Source organism: Galleria mellonella, unplaced genomic scaffold, assembly GCF_026898425.1.
Source record: "Galleria mellonella isolate WM207_F2 unplaced genomic scaffold, CSIRO_AGI_GalMel_v1 utg172, whole genome shotgun sequence".
Taxonomy (NCBI): domain Eukaryota; kingdom Metazoa; phylum Arthropoda; class Insecta; order Lepidoptera; family Pyralidae; genus Galleria; species Galleria mellonella.
Window position 1 is genome coordinate 4,409,519 of NW_026442015.1, and position 7,081 is coordinate 4,416,599.

The window sequence follows — 7,081 nt, forward strand, 5'->3', positions numbered from 1 at the left end:
TCTAGAATTTTTTTTTTTTTGGACAATCAATTTAAATTTTTATTGTTCAGCATCAAAAAATATTTAATTATGACTGAAAAATCATACAACCAATCCTCGCATACTTACATCAAGTTAGTTATTTGTGATTTAGCTACCAAAATATTCACTATAAATAATTTATATGGCAAAACTACATTTACGGGGTCAGCAAGTAATATAATAAATTTGACAACCCTACTTACACTACAAAGACAGACAGAGACGGCCTGATGCAATACTTCCCGTATTTCACTTCATAAGTAGCAACTCTGTTACTTTAAAAGTGACTCCCATAAATAATAAATTTGACATTTATGGTGGAGTCCTACGTGATACTTGGCTATTCTTGCGTCTATTATATATGTTTACACAATTGGAAAAAGCGATCAAGAACGTGTCAGGGCATGTTTAATGTTAAGTTCCGTACGTTACAGGAAATAAAATAAAAAGTTTTAACGATCTAAGTTACTCTTTTCCGCATCTTACTAATAGCGTCGGTATATGGGAAATATTTAAGGAAAATTAACACGAGTGATCCTTAATAGGATTAAAAGTGCTTACTTATTATATTACACACTTATACTTATATCATACAATTTTATCTTTGGCTGTTACACAGGTTACACTCTGGGTTTGTTGCACGCGTCCGTGAAGCCTAACTTCAGGCTGCAGCTGAAAATCAGTGCTTTGCTTTTAAGCAAAACCATCATTGAGCTGTAGCCTATTTGGGTCACTGCGACACACGTGGCGAGACGATATTTTCATATTTTATCCTTTGTTGTATATTTTGAAAAGTGTAAATAATTTGATTGTATAAACTCATTTGTAAATTTACGTGTGTCATAAATGGCTCAAATAAAAAGTGTGTCTATCTATCTATACTATAATAACAAATGTGTATCATGTGGCATGCTAATAAATATATATAAATAAATAAGATTAATAAATACCAAAACAGTATTTTTTATAAATTTTGTTTATCTGTCTTTGTAAATTTGTTCTTCAAGTAAAAATTACAGCACCAAAATGAACACTGTTCTCATTACTCTATACCTAAAGGTCTACCCTTCGTCAACGCTTCTATATAGCGTATTAAAATAACACCAGATTTTAAGTTTGACCCTTAGGGATATATCTGTGAAAATCACATCCAATTTAGTTCACAATTTTGTATGATCCCAGAACAAACATACACACATACGTAGACAGGCTACATTAAAAAAAAACGTTGTTTTTCGTCTAGTTAAAATCTTATTATATTATGAAGATAAACATATTAAATTTATTGCATATAAGCGAAACCGGTCGGGTGTTTATTTTAACGATTTCTGGAAAAATACAACTGTTTTTTTTATATTTCAAATAATATCCTTTCTTATTAATATATATTTATATCACAAATTCGTTTGTCTTGACGGTGTATCAGTTTATAGCCTCGTATTCCAATGATTATCACAAATAATAAAATCTATTTTGTTAGTGGCAACATTATTTATTTATTATAAACAAAAAAATAACTTTTAGACTTTTAGCCTGTATGTTTTATATTTTATAATAGACGGGAATTAACGCGATCATTTAGATATACTATGATAATTTAGCTAAACTATGTTAACGTTTCGAGTATGTTACACCTACCGTGGTCAGGAGTAGACTGATGTAGACTATCGTGTCTTCGTTTCCATGGCAAAACTATTTTCTACTACCCACTCGTTGTGCCAATAAGGGTCTTTGCACAAAACATTGACAGTGTTTTTATTCGATACACTTCGAGATAATTCACGTAAATATACTTTATTTCAATATAATCGCATTAATTCCTGTCCCTTATAAGAAATAAAAAATATTTATATATCAATTGTCTAGTATCCAATGGTGTTTGTCAATAAATCTACTGTACATGACCAAACAAAATGACCAACACGGGAGTAAATTTTGTCAATTCCAAAAAGAGTAATCGAAATCGGTTCATAATTATTAAAAATATTGCGTAACGTATTACAGTTTTATTACTACATACACGCCACCATTTTAAATATCATTTTCGAGCTTGTAAACTGGCGAATACTTCACCAGTAAATAAATTTTAAAAACATTTTACAATAAAAACTTTAAAGTACAAAAAAAAATATATTACCTACTCTTAAGTCGATTAGAATTATTTTGTTTAATTCCGCTATCATTAGTCTGCATGTGACTTACGTATATGTGCTTAATGCAATACATACGTATATGTGCAACTGCCAACACACACGCGTGTGTTGGCAGTTGCACACATACTCATGGTAGCGGAATTAAACAAAATAATTCCAATCAACTAACCAGTGATATGAACTTCCGCAAAATAACACCTAATTCAGTAAAACAAAAAAAAAGTATTTTAAATAATATAATATGAAATCGGTTTGATAATATACGATCGATGAAATTCTTTCACAGAATCACAACACAAACAGTGCAAAATAGGACTGAAATTGCGAATCTCTTCTTTTAAAGTCGGTTGAAAAAGAAATTATTAAAATGCAAAGTATTCGCAGACAATTTTTGATGACGTCATACAATCTTCTCAACCTTGAACTTAAATCTATGTCTATGGCAATTTTCATCTAAATAGGTCCAGTGTTTTATCCATGCTAATGCAACAAACAGACAGATATTTATATTATTACTGAAGATTTCGTAAATTAAAGTAAAGTAATTAGTGTCAACTGTCTCCCATCTCTACATCTTCAACTGCCAAATCGATTACTACAGCTTTCAAGTTAACCCGTTAACAAATTTACGAAAGACAGAACGTTGTGTCATTAGATGAAATAAGATAAGGTTTGCCGGTTGCTCGGTAACATCCGGATAATCTCGGAAAAATCCGGATAATATGGATGTAATCTCAATGCACAAATAAACTTACAATATGTCACACTGCATAAAATAAAATTTACTAACCTCATTTAAAAATTCGATAAAATGTCACCCTACAAATAGATAGTTAGGTCAGATCCCATAAAAATTGCGATAATTCAGACGTCCCTTGCCCTAAAATCTACGGCGCATGCTTAAAACCCATTCAGGAACATCATTAGAAAGAGACATAACGTATAAGTGTGAAAGAGACAGATTCAGGGATTCCAAAATTCAGGGAAAAACCATTACGGCGGTCAATTGAGTCACATAATTACACTTTATTAGTTCACATCTCTAGTTATGACACTGTGTTCCATTTTTAAAATACCAACGCGTCGCACTTGACACTAATTTAAAATTAGAAATTGAAAATATTTTTTTAACACTGTTCCACACTTCACAAGGTATATGATATAACTGGCATGCTAACTAAACGAGGGCCGGCCACTAACTGCATTAGGTCTGGATTTTAGGTCATAGAACTACATTAAACTATTCAACTAAATTGATGGAAGTCATGCCTTATATACTTACATATACTTGCCGACAAAGCTGTAGTCACAGAGTAGCACGTATAACAACCACCAAACATGAAAAATCATTTGTTGATGTACTAAAACTTGAAAAATTAATATTACAGTATAATTTTATTCACTCAATCGGCGCTTAACAGGTTATAATTTAGTGCTAAAGTGTAATTAGGTCGCGGCGAGTTGCGGAACTGTTCTATTACTGTAACGTGACAATTTAAATAGTTGTTTGTTGCTTTTGTAATGTTATAACAAGTGTAATGGAAAAAAAATCAATTGCAAACGCGTTAGTCGTCGGCCATTTTAATATCTGGCTAGCTGGGTTAGCAGGGTGGACGGCGGCGCGCATGCGTGGGGCGGTCGCCGCCGCCCAAACGTCTGGCATAGGCAAGATCACTTGCTTTTTAAATTCATTAGACCAGATTCAAAATTAGAACATATTTGAATCATATTTTATTTTTATTATTATTTTTTATTCATTCAATTATTTATTTGAGAAATTACTAACTGTTCTGTTTGATCCTAACTGAAATGTTTCGTACCAACTCTATGGACAATACGGTTGAACTTTGAATGAGATGTAACATTGACTATGAATAACACACTGACATTAGTTTATTCCTTAGGTTCATTCATAGCTTTACTGTGGTTGATATTTGGTTCAATTTGCATTGACTTTTACATTCGTTTCCGAAACTGATGAATAGTTATTTTGTTTAAATGTACTTAGTATTTTGCTTGCTGGCACTGACTTTGTACCTACGTCATACTGCCCACATGACGTTATAGCAATTTGACTTGTTCCATATATAAACGAACAAACAAAATTTCTATTTTTTACGTACGATGGAATTTATGAAAATGTCATGTTGAAATAACCCACAGTCTCCAAATTACCTAAACAGAAAATTTCAGTACTTTTTTTAAACTCATGATTTTAACCTACGTTCCTGTAATACTCTCTAATTCTCTATCCCCTCTAAGCGTACTGGTTGTGTATAAAATTCTTTTGTTATATATTCTTTATAACTCTAGAACGCGCTCCTGATACCATCAAGAGAGGGGGAAAGGGATTGTTAGCTATGAAGTTTGCCCCATTGCTAGCAATATGCTCTATTAGGTTGACCTCCACGCTGTTCCCCCTGGAAACCATAGTAGTTAATTCTTTTTCAGTTGATTACTATAGGCCAATTGACCTGTCATCATCCTCACCTGTCACCCTTCACTGGTGAAGGGATATATCGGTATACGTCAACGTATACCGATAGCGCTGGCGAGGTTACCATCTTGTTACATTCTCATGGTTGTCGTAAGAGGCGACTAAGAGAACTTAATGGTCGAGGGATAGGCAGCAGCGTCTCTCTTAAAATACCACCAAAGCCTAACTGCGGTTGTCAGCCTGCCTGCCAAGCGTGGCAGTTACTGGCAAAACCTCTCTTATTGGGGTAGCCTATGTTCAACAGTGGGCAGTTAACGGCTGATATAACGATGATATTTATTTATTTATTTACAGCAAGGCCACAGATTACAAATCAATACATGAATAAAATAAATATTACATAAAACAGCATTAAATTTGTTCTCCAATAACTGCTGCATAACATTCTCTTTTACTTACTAATAACATTGTATATTGTCCACCTAATTATTGTGAGCATATTGTTGGTGTGTCCTTTATAAATAAATAAATAAAATTATATACATTAAAAGAATGACGGCTATAGATTTAAAGTAACAAATTGGCAGCCTTAATGTAACATTGCAAGGATTATTGGAAAATATCAAGGTGCTTGCATACATTGTTATATTTTCTGCACATGCGGATAATTGGATTGTGATACGATATATTATTATTACAGCATATTATACATATATACATGATATTCTGGAATCGTAGAGTCACACAGCAAATTAACTCTCTCTCTTTACCACGTCTTTCTAAACTATTAATCTTATTTAAAGATCAATTAAACCGTTTGGAACCCAAAGGCATATAGTGTTTGACGTCACACATACATACCTACTGTTTTATAAATTTATCTATTAATAGCTTAGTCACAGTTTGAACTAGGGGTGGGTAATATAATATATGGCAATATCTATATTTTATATATATATATATATTATACAACTTAGAATGGTAAACAAGCTGACGGCCCACCTGATGGAAAGTGGTAACTGTCGCCTATAGACATAAGCAGTACCATGGACATAACAGAGTATACAGTTTCGCCTAGGACCCCCCCCCCATGCGTTGCCATTCCTGAGGACTCAGGTATTATTGCTCTGTACCCAGTAAATTCACGCCCTTCAAACTGAAACACAGCCATGCAAACACAACTGCTTCACGGTTGAAACACAAATGGGACAGAAGTACCCAAGCTGAGAGGTACTGCTCATGTCTATATCTCCGTCAGCTTGTTTGCCATTCTATGTTTCATAAAAAAAAAAACAATTGAAATGAAAGCCCTATAGAAATATACTATAAATATCCGACTAATATAGTAGACGATATCGAAATAGGTAAGGACCTTTTTAGTTATTTTAATTATTATTATTATCCATAGGAACTCAATATATAGATGTCGCGGCGCCACCAATATTACCCATGCCTAGTTTGGACACGAATAACAAAGTGTCAACTTCCCATTATGACTAAATAGTGAAATACATTTATGTCATTGCAAAATAATAATAATAATATAATATTGCAATAATAAATTGAAAATGATTCTATTGTTTCAGGAAAAGCACATAATTATCCTGTTTTATAAATATATGCCGATTGTCACTATTATAGACACCATGATTTTGTAAACGTACAGGACATCATTGATAATAATTTAAAATTTAGTTCCACAAAAACATTTACTTCTATCGTAACAAAAACAATTATGGTTACGTGAAAACTAACCTACTGAACCGATTTTTATATATTATATATTTTTTATTCAACGAATTTGGAAGTATATCCTTTTAGATAAAAAAAGATTCGCCAAATCGGTTTTGTCTGTCCTACTTTTGTTTTTACCTTTAAGTAGCTGTTCTTATATGGCTGTGTTTTAGTCTGAACAGAGAGATAATGGCAAAGAAATTACAGGGTACAGAGAACATTACAATATATTTTGTACTTTTTGTACTCGTATTTTGTAGGCGGTCTTTAGTGATCGTCTTAATTATTAATGAAAGAATTATGTAAAGAATAATACCAAATTAAGTTTACCAGAGGGAGACTTTATACAAAAGTCGATTGTATGGGTACCTCTGTCCCATTCGTGTTCCTACCGTGAAGTAGTTGCGTTTGCATGGCTGTGTTCCGGTTTGAAGGGTGGGATATGGCGTGTATTTACAGAGTACAGAGGAATAACATCTGAGTCCTCAGAAGTGGCAACGCATGGGGGGTATCATGGGCGAAACAGTATACTCTGTTATGTCCATGGTACTGCTCATGTCTATAGGCGACATTTACCACTTTCCATCAGGTGGGTCGTCAGCTTGTTTGCCATTCTAAGTTGTATAAAAAAAAAATGTTAAACAATGTAAAATATTTATAATGTAATAATAACTTTTCAAATGTTTTAACATAACAATTAAAATGAATATTTTTAGCTTGGTAATAGTTATAACTA

At 32.9% G+C, this 7,081-nt stretch overlaps 1 protein-coding gene across 1 annotated transcript in view; it reads right to left on the reverse strand.

Annotated features, from left to right (window-relative positions):
* Nucleotides 1-3,762, reverse strand: part of LOC113509269 (putative fatty acyl-CoA reductase CG5065) — a 50,028-nt gene extending 46,266 nt beyond the window's left edge. Inside the window, exon 1 of the mRNA XM_052893014.1 lies at nt 3,457-3,762. The gene's annotated coding sequence lies outside the window, so the exon portion shown is untranslated. The remainder of the gene's footprint in view (nt 1-3,456) is intronic.
* Nucleotides 3,763-7,081: the final 3,319 nt, after the last annotated feature.